Here is a 13,484-nt window from a genome sequence, read left to right as displayed (position 1 = left end):
TCGTGAAGGGCTTGGAGTATCTACCATATGAGGAGAGGCTAAGGAAGCTGGGACTGTTTAATCTGGGGAAAAGGAAGCTGAGGGGAGACCTTATTGCCCTCTTCCAGTACCTGAAAAATGCTTACAGTGAGAGTGGGGCAGGTCTCTTCTCACTGGTGACAGGTGACAGGACAAGGGGAAATGGCCTCAAGTTGTGCCAGGGCAAGTTTAGGTTGGATGTTAGGAAAAACTTTTTTACAGAAAGGGTTGTCAAGTACTGGAATAGGCTCCCCAGGGAGGTGGTTGAATCGCCATCCCTGGATGTTTAAGAACAGTCTGGATGTGGTGCTCAGGGATATGATTTAGCAGAGGGTTGTTAGAGTTAGGGTACTATGGTTAGGCTGCGGTTGGACTTGATGATCTTCAAGGTCTTTTGCAACTTGGGTAATTCTATGATTCTATGATTCTATAATACTTAATCCTTGCTGCCAGAGACGGCTCAACCCTGGGGCTCACAGATACACCTTTAGAAAATGCTTTATTTATTTATTTATTTATTTTTATTTTATTTATTTTATTTTATTTATTTTATTTGACAGTGAGTGAACTAGATTGTACCTGGAGCACATAATTTTACAAAATGGTCCCCAAGGAGGGTAGCTCATCTGCCTTCCAGTTTCAAAAACTGAAGCATTATGATACATCTTTGTAGGCAGTGCACTTCTTCAAGAATTGGGTATTTACAGTTAAGTGCACTTTAAGAAAGTGGCTTTGTTAAGCAGCATTGCCTGAATCTTTGCTCGTTGTTACCTGTAAATTGTGTGGTAAGTGTTTCCAGTGAAGTGGGAAACAAGTCAATGCATTTCCCTAAGACATCCTTCAATGTAAAAGCAGCCACTTGTGTTGATGGTATTTAAAGACATTTACCAATTAAAGAACAAAGAATGCAAGTTTGTGCCTTGTCATTTGTTTTGGAGACTGCATGGTTACAGCCATATTGGACCAAGAACAGAGCCTTGCTGTACAAGCACTTCCATGTTTTGAGTCACTGTCTCTTCTAACATGAATAGCATTGCAAAGAACTCCTAAAAAAGGCTCTCCCCTCTTGCATACTATGGAGAGGATGCCCTGTAATTCGAAAAAGGCATTGGAATAGATAGAGTGCTTGGCAACTCTGCCCATGGCAGGAGATTGGAAATAGATGATCTTTAATGTCCTGTTCAACGTAAGCCATGCTATGATTCTATGACCTCAAGGCAGTCGTGATATGTGAGCATCGCCTTGCACATTCCTTCAGCTGGTTTTGTTTTTCTTTCTGGCACTCAAACTTAAATGTAGTGTTATAAAGGGTTCATACAAATACCGTTGAGCTGTATTTTGGTTTTGACTAGTGTGATTAAGCCTTGTGAAGGGATGCTATGTGTCTGTTTTTCTTACCCTTTCTACTCACATAGGGATGCAGAAATCCTAGTGTTGAGTAGATTTCACATAGGATAAAGAGCTTCTCAACTCAACTTTCTGGCTAACTAAAAGATGATCTTATGCCCCTTCAGCTCAAAAGCCAGCACAGGAAGGTACATATAAGTGCATGATAAGGCACAAAGAAAGATTCTTTGACATCTGTTGGTCAATACGAGAATGTATTCTTCAAAACATAGCTTAAATGACATTCACTTTCAATCTCTCGAGAGGAGTAAACTGATTTTGAAGATTTCATTTTTAAATCCTTAGATCCATCCACTAAGTTTCAGTCCATGTACAACTCCAAACACACTTGCATCATGTGTCTCGTTTGGATGCACAAAAGTGCATCCATTTACATTGTGCTCAGTTGAACATGCAGATGTCTAGTTGGCTACCTCCTTACTTGAATAAGGTCAAAATTAATCAGACTTGTAGAAGAACAGGTCATCAGCCACAAGCAAAAAAGAACACATCATCTCTCTGTGGAGACTGATGTAGATTACCTGTATTTTTGCTGTACTCATGCCACATGGAGATCTGTTAGTGCTCCATATAGAATGTATCAAGATGGTTCTGGAATATTTCAATATGATCCAAAAACTTAAGCTTCCATATCAGGTTAACTAAGAACCTGTGATACCACTCCACATTGCACAGTTTTCAGTATGTGCCAACTCTGAGCAATGTCCCATTCCTGGGCATGCCAAAGGTCAGCTCCCAAATCATCATCCTGTACATTCCTTGGTACACAGCAAGTTGAAGATGCATTGGTCATCCTGGGACTAAGCATTAATCTGAAGGGTGAATGAAGCACCACATTAAGATATTTTGCATGTTTCTACAATCTCACCTTCTGTACTGAGAGAAAGGAAGTGGTGTTATCAAGCACCTGCTTATTAGGCAGTTTATTCACTTCTATTAGACAGAAAACTCTATCAGTTTGCAGGTTGACATCCTAAGTAGTGGAGAAATATCTTGGTCAGCAGGTAAGATTTCCTGGCAGTACAAAACAGGTTCATCTTTGAAAGCAGTGAATTACTGGCACAGGAAAGCAAGTTGGCCCTAACATGAAATGAAAGAAATACATTTTTTGTTCCCTAGATGTGAAATATTCAGGAATGTGGTCTTTTAACTCCAGGATCTGAGAGTTTGATTTTGTTAATTTTGCTTGTGAGGAAGTCTGATATTTCAGGCAATGAACTTTTCATTTAACCTTTCTATTACCTCAGGTCTCACTTCTGACTAACAGTCTACCCTGCCCTCAGATTTTCTTAGTACTTACAGCTTAATCTGTACTGAATATCTGAGAGCTTAAGATCTTCAGATTTCAGCCTTAGTGTCTGGTGGCTGTCTGCCTCTCATGCAAATGCAGTAAATGAAAAAGAAATGGATGTAACATAACATCTCTGTGTTTGGGGATACTTTTCAGTTAATACAGCGATTTATGTGTGCCTAATATTCAGAAGTGCTTTGTGTTTTGTCCACAACCATTAACAAATACATATGACCGGTTCAGATATCATCCATGTAGATGCTAATATCCTAGGTCTTCTAAAAAAGGCATCTTATCTGCCACAAGGTGAGGTTAGCATATCCCCTCAGGCTTGGAAGTAGACAAGGCAAACATTTTGTGCACTGGAAGAATGAAATCCACTGACATGATATGCTCTTTAGCTTCTCAAATTCTGTTCATTCTCATTTTTCCTATAAGTAGAAATGGCCTAAAGCAATTTTTCATTCAGTTGACAAAATACTATTACATGCTTCATTTGCATCAATTACATAAAAATCAGAGCTGAATGGCCTATAAGTGAAGGTAGAATTGTACCTTCAGTGCTTCAGGAAAGCAGTATTTAACAAAGTATCCACAGAAAGATCTATATTGCCAGAACCAACAAAGAACTTGAAATACATTTATAGCTTACGTTTTGAAGAAACTTGCAATTCCTTTGCTTAAAATGTGTCTTTTGAGTATATATATTTGATGTCAAATTATACTAAGGTCATTAAAGCCCTTTTGCCCTTATATGAGCATCACAGAATACAAGTGGATAACGTCTCCACGAAAAAGGAGAACTGAAGGATTTGTGGAATGAGGAGGTTTTTACTGGAGGGAGGGACTATCATCCAGAAGGACTTTGTTTTTCTAAGAATTTTCTTACTGATGTATATTAATTGGTTTTCATTGACAATAAAGTCAAAGCTGTCACACAGTCTTACATGTGCCAAAACAAAGTTCAAAGCTGCAGCTCAGCCTATGCTGAACTTAGCATAAAACAGGGAAATGCTATCAAAATAATAATGCAGTATTTGAAATCTTGGAAAACTGATTTCTAATTAAATACATCAACTGTCAAAATAACTGCGGTACATTTGGGAAATGAGGCTCAAAGTCAGATGTAAGATGTTGGTAACTGACAGCTTGCTCTCTCAAAAATAACAACCATGCAAATTCTTATGATACACAAAGGGGTGAAGATTAATGTGGCTGTTGCCCTCATCCTTTTCATCTGGCTTCTCTTTTTTTCTTTTCCTGTGCTGTTTGCTAATGACACTCATTTGTCTGCTTCAATTCCTGCTATCCGCCCTTCTTCTGTGCCCTCCTGCTTGCAGAGATCCACTCATGGCTCATGGGGCTGCCCCTTCCCAGCCTCTCATTACTGATCAGTGCTGATTGGTTTTGGGTTGCTGTTGCCTCTGAAGGACTGTTTTGCTCTTCTATCCACCTCTCTGCCAGAGTCGATCTCCTCAGGGGTGGTGGAGAGGTGGTACCCTGCATTGCAGCCTGGTGTAGAGTTTGTCATATGCGGGTGGCAACCAAAGTTCATGCACCAGGCGTCTAAAGTGAGATTCAAACTTCTCAGAATGGTCCCTGCCATTTCATTCAGAGCACAAGATGTTAACCTTTCTGAATAAGGCAAGATGATAGATACGTCACAGAAAAGGTGTTTTCCACACTCAACTGGAGAGTAATTAATCTTTGAGATTTTTCTGTCCTTCTGGGAATGGTGCTATCAACTGCTTCCCAAGGATGGCAGGCAACTGGCAACAGGTAGCCTACTTGAAGTGAGGTGGGTAGTGGGGTGTCTCTGAAGGTAATGATACTGAGTAGGGTCTGTTTGAGAAAAAGAACTACTCAGAAGGGGAGTAAGGGAGAACTAGGGATAACCAGGCCTTCATCCCCTTGGCTTTCAAAGACAAGGCTCATGGACAACTCACCCCAAACATTATTTTTACAAAATGATTGGTTACTGTCCTATCTGCTGCCAATCTAAAGCAGCAGAATTGGATCCATATATACATATGAAAAATGAATGAACATAGAATATGGTAGTGGATGCTTTTTTTATTTATATGTAAGATATAATGTATTAATTAGATTCAACATGAAGTTTGAGCATTTCACAGCAGGATCTGAAGGGCTGTAGTGGGGAAAAAGGGATAATGCGCTAAATTGCTTACTCAAGGGTAACTCATACGTTCATGCTCATTTCATTTCTGCACATGCATGGATTTGTATTTTGTAAACTATGTTGTCTGTTTTGTGAATAGCAAGTAAACAGTTCTATTTGCTCCTATCTTAGCCAGCCCTGTGATAAAGCTTCCTTAAGGTCACTTTCAAATGTCAGGCCATTTCTTCTCTGCATATATTACCACCTTCTGAAGTGGGAGGTTGGGAAACTTAACAACTCCTTGACCCCCTGCACATTGCTCCAGGGTGGGAGTGTTGACATGATGGACTTGTTTTCGTATTGGCTGGCTTGAAAATCACTGGTGTGAGAGTGAGAAATAGATGTGCCTTCCTGTGACCACCAGCATGCCAGGAACTTGCTTACTCACATCAGGATGTGAGTTATGCACGTAATGTGTGAGAATTTTCAAGGTGTTCTGGCAGTCGCACTATTGCATTTTCAAGAAGATCTGTGAAATCCATTGCTGAATAAACTTCATATTTTATTTACAATACATTCAGGAATGTGGAAAATGTTTTAAGCATATATTGGCATAGTCTACACTAAGACATCCAACCCTTCCATAGAACTGAGTATACCCTCTTTGTAAAGACTTCGGTTAAGGATGAAACAGATGAGAAAAAAGTCAACTTACCAGTCCACAGGAAAAAAATCTTCATTATGAATCTCTCCAGAACAATGGGCATTTGTACTAAGAATGGAAATCCTAAAAATCTATGTCCAGAATAACATTTATGTGGGTCCTTGTCAGGCATACCTTGAAGAAAAAGGCTGCAGAATCTGCAAAGTACAAAACCAAAATATGCATAACTTGCTCACTTTTTATAATCAGATAAACATTTTGTTTTGAAAGTTTCAACAACCCAGCATAAGCTTAATAAGTAACATAGCATAAGCTGTTATTTATACCCTTGGTATTGTTATCTGGCATCCTGTGGATATTATCCACTTGACTCAGTCTCTTTTTCAACAAGTGATGGTCCTTTTATTGTACATGTAGTGCTGAGCTGATATAGCCAGGCTTCTTTTCTATCTGTTGGAAAAACTTATTTTCATTGGTACCTGGAGACATTCGCGTCCTGCTGTGTTTATTAAACTGCTGGCCTGGATATTACTGAAATGAATAGCTTTGGGGTAGCTAGGGGATATGTACCAAAGACATCTTTTACCATTAATTTGCTCTAGCTGGGATTGCACTTAGAGACAGAGGATCAAAGAAAACTCAGCAGATGTGGTTTCACAATCACAGTGAAATGAAATTTGCTTTGTGAATCAATGAAGTGCCAGTTTTATTGCTTGTTAAAATCATTTTCTTTTCAGCTGTCTATTAGAGGATGAATGTTTCAAAACATGTGCGGCAAAACTTAATCTGAAGAAATTCTCCAGACAAAAGTACCATACCAAACCTAGTAAACACTATTATTTGTGTGTTGTTTTCCTTTCAGTAAGAGAAAAATAAACTAAGATGTTTAGATATATTCTTACCTGCTCAGATCCAGTAGTTGTGTAAAACAGACTTCATCCTTCTCTTGATAATGCAATCAGCTTTGAGGTTAGAACCTACAGCTATATATTTGCAAGCTAGGAGGGCAGAGTGACAGAAAGATGAATTGGTTTTCCAGAATCATTCACTTGTTCTGTTTGCCACCAGCTGATGTACCTCCATCACTCTCCCCTGAGAATGATAGTGAGATTTGCCACTGCCTTTGTGCTTGTGAAAGAACTTGAGATGAATTTCAGGTATAGCAACAAGATAAATTTATTTAAAACAGCATAAATCTCTGTTAAGATGTGTGGCTACTTTTTTTCCTTTTATTTCCTTCCTCCCCCCAACCCCTGCAGTCTTTACAGGTCTCTGATTGGCAGTGGGCTGGAGTACACACTACATCCTCTGTCACCCTGTGGTTTTTGGATAGAACAGAATGTAAAGTCTGTTCCTATCTGAGTTGAATTGGATAATAACAATGAAAATGGGACTTCTAGTTCTTCACAGTTCCTTGTGGGCCTTGGGCACAATACATCTGGAGGAGTCTCCATCACGGCAGGTACCTAGATGTGCACAGGATGGTTGCGTTGCATGCACACTAAAGTTCAGAATATCTGAACGTATGGTATAGCAACAACTGCCCACCTGTACAGATGGGCCCAATGGGTGATGTATCTATACATGTATACATGTACAAGATACAGTAGTCTTTTCTGAGCATGGGCATGGGAGTACATGTGAGGTTTTAGCTGGGATGAGTAGTCACTCTGGTGCTGAATAATGTATGCTGGTGAACATTCCACGCAGCCATTCAGCTTTATACTGTAAGATCACCTTAGCACTCTGTTTTCTGCATGTATAGTATCTAACATAATGGGGCTCTGAGTCAGGTTTGCAGATAGTAACATGAAGGAACTCAGCTATCTTAGAAGAATTTTCTTTCTGATCAAGTATTTTCCACTTGCCTCTACTTGGCAATCTCTCCAGAAATAAAAATATGTATTATCAGGAATAATAATGACAACTATGTCATTATTACAATTTGGGAGACCAGTACATATGTATTCCCAATGTGTTACAAGAAATTAGTGACAAATAATAAACCCTAGAGTGGTAAATAAAAACAATAAGAATGGGGATATAGGTAAAAAAAATAAATAATAAGTGTAGATTTGACTTCCAGTTTGTTTCCAATTGCTTATATTCTTTCCCAGTGCTCATATGCAATGAAACCCAGCAGAACCCAGTGCTGTACTGCAACTGATTGACTGTGTAACTGTCAGTGACTTCCAACAGTTCAGTGAAAACTTGTAAGGTAAACTCCACAAATAGTGTGTTGTGGATGGGCCTTTAAAAACATGAATCTCTCTCTGTTACAAGGAACTTTAATTCAAAGGCTAAGCCTCTGCATGGTCCAAAAACCAGGCTATTAAATAGCGAGCAGATTTATCTCTGATGGGAGAAATGAATGTGTTTAATTTTACTGTAAAGCTCTGGGCGTTACAGGCAGCCAGGTAATATCCTGACATTGCTTAAATCACTGGCAAAATGCCTGCTGACTTCAATACGGACAGGATTTCTTCCAAAATGTCTTTAATAACCTTTGTCAAAATGAGACCAATTCTTTGCTGTGGGTGGGAAGACATAGAATTGTTCTAAAACGGAAAATGGAGAAGTTGCCAATAACTAAGAGACATCAGAGAATCTGAGAAGCTTCCATCTGAGAAACATCTTCAGTTTTTCTTTCATGTATATTAGAAAGCGTTTCCCGTTTTCTGAAGCTAATTAACTGGGGGAAACATTCTTCACATGGGTAAAAGAAGTGAACAGACTATGAGATAAGATCAGCCCGTCTATCAGTACCAGAAATATTACAAAAATTTTGGCTTCCATTAAAGTCCCTTCTTGTCCCCTTTTTCCTGAATCTGTGTACCAGTCTGTGTGCATAGAAGTGGAACATCTCGTTCAAGTGTTACTTAGAATTAATTCACAAAATCTAACACTGAGGAAGAATATTTCAGAGAATTTTAGAAAAAAGGGCTTGTTTCCTCCTGTTTTTCCAGTTACTTGAAATCCAATTCAGTAGATAGAGTACACACCACTGTTTTTTGTTTTGCTTTCATCTTTCCAAATCTGGGTCAATTCCGTTATACTTCACTTTGAAACCAAGAAAGGAAGACATAAGTACAAAATATAAAGCAACCCTTTCTGAACTCCAAAATATCAACTTGCCATTTATTACATTTTAAAATAAGAAATGGTTATAAAACACACTCTTTATTTTATTGTTTCCAATCTGCCCAGGGTCAGTGGTGACTGAGGACAGAAACTGATCAGCTCAGAACCACAGGTTGGAGTTTGCTGATGGTTGGGATCATACAACCTTCCTTAACAGGGAACAAGCAGAGACACTGCTTAGCTACAACTGAGATAGAGGTTACAACAAAAACCATTGGTCCAAGTGAGCAGGTAGCAAAGTACCAGCAGACAGAATAGAATATCTTTGTCTCATGAGTGAGAAATTAACTTTCCTCTCTTCTCTGAGAATATTGTGTTTTGGGCCGACATAATAAAACAGGAGGCATTACCTTCAGGGAAGCCCTTGTAAGTGAACATCAAAGATAAAACATACCAACTTTATTATGCAAACTAACCAAACTCCATTTCAGACAGGGTTCAGGATTTTCCCAGGAAGTTATACTTTACAGCTTTACATTTCTGTAGTGGCTGGGTATCCATCTGCTCTCCTTGGCAGTAGTCAGAACTGACTGGTTTTTTTTTGGGTTTTTTTTTTTTTTTGTTTAATATCACTGTTCATAAGAAAAGTAACTATTTGCTTTATCGAAGTGGCTTTCCTCTCAACAATCTCTTCAGTGCAGTTTATAACAAGCCAGGTCAGATACTGTTGTATAAAAGACCTGTTTCTTAAGAGATATTACATCTGTAGGTTAAAAGGAGAGCATCCTTTTCTAATAGCAAACTGTGCTTCTTTCTGCTGCAATATAGAATATGAAGAGGAAAATAAAGCCAATATAGATTCTGAAAGATCTTAATTCCTCTCCTCTCTACTGTGTGGAAAAGGGAAGAAAGCAAGGCTACGGCAGTCTGGAAAGAAGGAATGGAAGCTTTCCTTCATGTGTCTATTTATGAGAGTAACCCTTTTGGTAGGAAAACTAAACCACAGGTAGGAAAAGCAGTTTTTAATCCATTAGTTCTAGAAAAGCTGCTAATATAGTAAAACTTAAATCATGCAAGCTAGAGCTTTTACCTGATCACTGATGGATTGTTGCTTGCAGATCTGAGGCTTCTCTGATGCCATCGGATCACTGTGTTGTTGCTGGTTGTTCTGCACAGAAACAGAGACCTATTATCATTCACTGACTGGATTCCGTTTTTTGAAAACTGCATCTTTCCTGTTGGTTCTGGGTGAAACTTTGCAGTCAGCAGAGCAGATTGGGATGGAAAAAATGACCCTCAGGTCTATGGAATTTTGTTTATAGGAGACTGTAGGGGTGCTTTCATTTTAAAAGCTGAAAAGAATAAGGGAAAGAAGCAATTACACTTTCAGGTTCATGTTGCAAGGACATTAATAGTCTCATGCATACAGTTAGTTGAGACTAAATTGATCTGAGAAACACCACTATTCTAGTAGCAAAAAGAATTAAACAAATGCTCAACTTAAACATCTAAATAACCTAATTAGCTTTTTGAAGTGGATTCTTCAGTCTCTTTAGAATTATTATTTCAACATCTATAAAACTGTGTTAAAAAGATTTTGACTACTTATGGGATATCAGACATATCCTATTTCAGATATGAATTAGTTCTAAGTAGTTAATTTTACTACTTCTTGCTTCGGCACAGTCAATGAGCGCTCCACTATGGAAGCTGGTTTTTACAGTGTGCAGTATATGTGCATTAAGCTTTATGCAGTTACAGTCTGGTGTTTAAAGCAGGGCTATAAGAAAGAGGGGTACAGACTCTTTAGCAGGGCCTGCTGTGACAGGATATGGGGGAATGGTTTCAGGCTTAAAGAATGGAGATTTGGACTGGATGTAGGGAAGAAGATTCTTATGGTAAGGTTGGTGAGACACTAGCATAGGTTACCTAGAGAGACAGTGGATGCCCCATCCATGGAGATACTCAGGGTCAGGCAGGAGGGACTTTGAGAAACCTGATGTAGCTGTAGGTGTCCCTGTTCATTGCGGGGGGTTGGACTAGATGGCCTTTAAGGGTCCCTTCCAAGTCAAACAATTCTGTGTTTCTTATGTTAATTTTTATTTGATTTTTAATAAGCTCTGAAGGAGTCTCAAACCCTACTACTTCAAGTATGCAACTAATGAAATATTGCATTGTGTCAAGTAAAGTCATTTTGCAACGATCAGGCAGAACTAATTGGATGTATGAGGTATTTTCATGCCTATGCTTGCAGGTCAGATTCATAGCTACTTGTATGAGTGTTTATGAATGTTACATTGGTAGGACAAAAGCAGAAATAACTCAAGGAGTAAAAGATATTGTGTGACTTTGCCATCATCTTATGAGAAAGTAACCCTCTAGGTGAAAGCCAGACAATCGAGTTGACATTCTCTCCACTTAAACCTTATGTTCCCCATTTTTCTGATGGTCCAAACCAAGCAAGGAGATGTGTTCACACCAGGAATGCTTTGTCTTGCAATAGCTGGGTAGCAGCTCCAGGCTGGGAAGCTAAGGCAGATACTCTTTATAGCTAAAGGCAGCATGGGTTCAGGCCTTGTTTGCTCAGGAGGGGTTCCTTGATAGGAGGCAGCCATGCAGGACGATGGGCCACAGCTCTGCCATGGTTTGTCATCAGTGAATGTCTGCAGGATGCTTGGTGCCTGCAGCTGACTGGCTCTGTCACTTCCTGCTTAGCCTCGTGGGCACAAGTACTACTACTTTTCTTTGTACATAGTGAGAAGCGGAGAGACATAGGCTTCTAGTTTATGCTAAATTGCTTTTGGTAAGTGTTCAGAGCAATCCTCTTCATGCACTGTGCATTTGAGGGAAGTGGGAATGTTTTTGGCATAGCTCAAGCTATAGTTATATGGACAGTTGTTTGACTGTAAGAAGGATTTAGTTTGGACAGAAACTCAGGGTGGGCTATAATCCAGTTATGAACGCTGTGTCTATGTTCTCCACATTTGAAATGGAAGTGACAGTGCCTTGCATGGAGCTTGTGTAGTTTTCTATACATTAAGGAACCAAGATCCCTCCTACCATACTTGTATCTCCAGCCAAGACCAAACCTACTCATACTCCCAAGCTCAGTGAGGTTTTCTATTTTTCTGTTCATCCCATAGCCTGGAGAACTTTGTCCAACTTCCTTTTATGCCTGTGCCTTAATGAAACAGGAGCATGGTTTCAAATCTAGGGCTACTGGAGAAATGTAAAATTTGTGGAAAATAACCTCTCTATTGAAACTCTGTTTACTGAAATGTTTTCATGAAAGAATATCACATGTGCTGTTTAGCAATCCTTAATGGGAGCCAGGCACCTAACTGGCAGCTCACCTGATGAATAAAGAATATAGAAAGATACCAGTTGCCCAGGGATGTGCCTAGATAACTCAAGATAAGAATGCACATTCTGTGGCTCATTTTTCATAAATACTGCCTTTGTATTCAATACTGTTGAATTCAGCAGTTTCATGTGGTTTCACCATTTTTTTTTTCAGTAGTTTCATGATCTTTGCAATGCAGCGTCTGAATAGTAACGTCTGTCAAAGTTATAGCACATACTTCTGCATTTTACTCTAGCATTAAGTTCCACTGTGAGGATGCATACAGCGTAACTACACATAGCCATGCTCATGTAATGCTTCTCAAGGTTGCTATTTTTGCTTCCTACTTCTTAAAGAATACGCTCCTTCTGAGCTACAGAGAAATCAGCTGAAAGTACTTTAGATTCTAGGTAATGTTATGGATACTTAGCCACACTTCTGATGGGTAATAAAAGCCTTGCAAAGTGCTAAGGGTCAGTCATTATAACTGTTAAGAAATGGTCTTAATTAAAAGAGATTTAAATCTGTGGAATTACTTTATTTCTCTCCTGACACTGATGACAGAATGAGATCTTCCATCCCTGTTTCTCTGGCTTTGCCATTTATTAATCTGTACATGCTTCTGAAAACAGCAATCTTTTCAAGGCTTGGATGCATGGCATACACAGCAAATGTTTCCTTTGTTTTTGTTTCATTAGGAAAGACGGACAAAGAATTTTGAAACACAAGGAAAAGCCCAAAGAGTTTAGGAGTGAGTGATTATTGTTAAGAAAAGGTAAAAACACAGCAAGGAAATTCACTGTCTTCACTTAGGAAGAGTGGAACCGATGAAAGTTTCAGAAGGCCTTCAGGAAGGACTTTGCTTGGTCTTAACGAATAGAGGAATACAGTGGTGAATCTAGGCAACTCCCCCTCAAAATTAGCATAATGCGTAACAGCTGGTGTACCTAGTAAATAGCTCTCTTCTGGAAAATGTATAACTACTGCCTGTGTCACTTAGAATTAATTAAATACACCCACCAAATGGTGCAGTTTTATTGTGAAGTAATCTTGAAAACCTTTGTGTCACTGTTTATTTCTCACCGTTTTATGAACAAAACTGCCAGATCTCTGCTTGGCCCAGGTTTATGTGCTTTTTTTCCCCCTCCTCTCCTATATCCATGCAGATATGGTGAGTGCCATTACTGCATGACAGCTGGGCTCAGAGGTCTTGGTCTGCAAGATCTGCTGGGGTAATGTGCACTGTAGATCAAACCAGGTACCGAGGGGAACAGCTATAACCATTTGTGCTTAGCAGTGAATGACCTGCATTGTTTGATATTAGATGCTTGAGAGAATTCCAAGTGGTCAGACAAAAAAAATATTATTGCATGGAAGAATGATTAAAAAAAACACACCAACAATGTAGAAAATGGGTTGTTTTTTGGCACAACTTAAAACACCCCCATCATGCATGGCAGGTGGCTGTGTGTGTGCAGTGTGGCAGTCAGTGCTGGTACTGGAACACAGCCACTGGAACACAATGTGCTGTCTCTTCATTTGTTCACATTTATTATTCAGA

Source organism: Coturnix japonica, chromosome 1 (genome assembly GCF_054131305.1).
Source record: "Coturnix japonica strain WE chromosome 1, WE-NBRP24, whole genome shotgun sequence".
NCBI lineage: Eukaryota > Metazoa > Chordata > Aves > Galliformes > Phasianidae > Coturnix > Coturnix japonica.
This window is presented reverse-complemented; position numbering follows the sequence as displayed.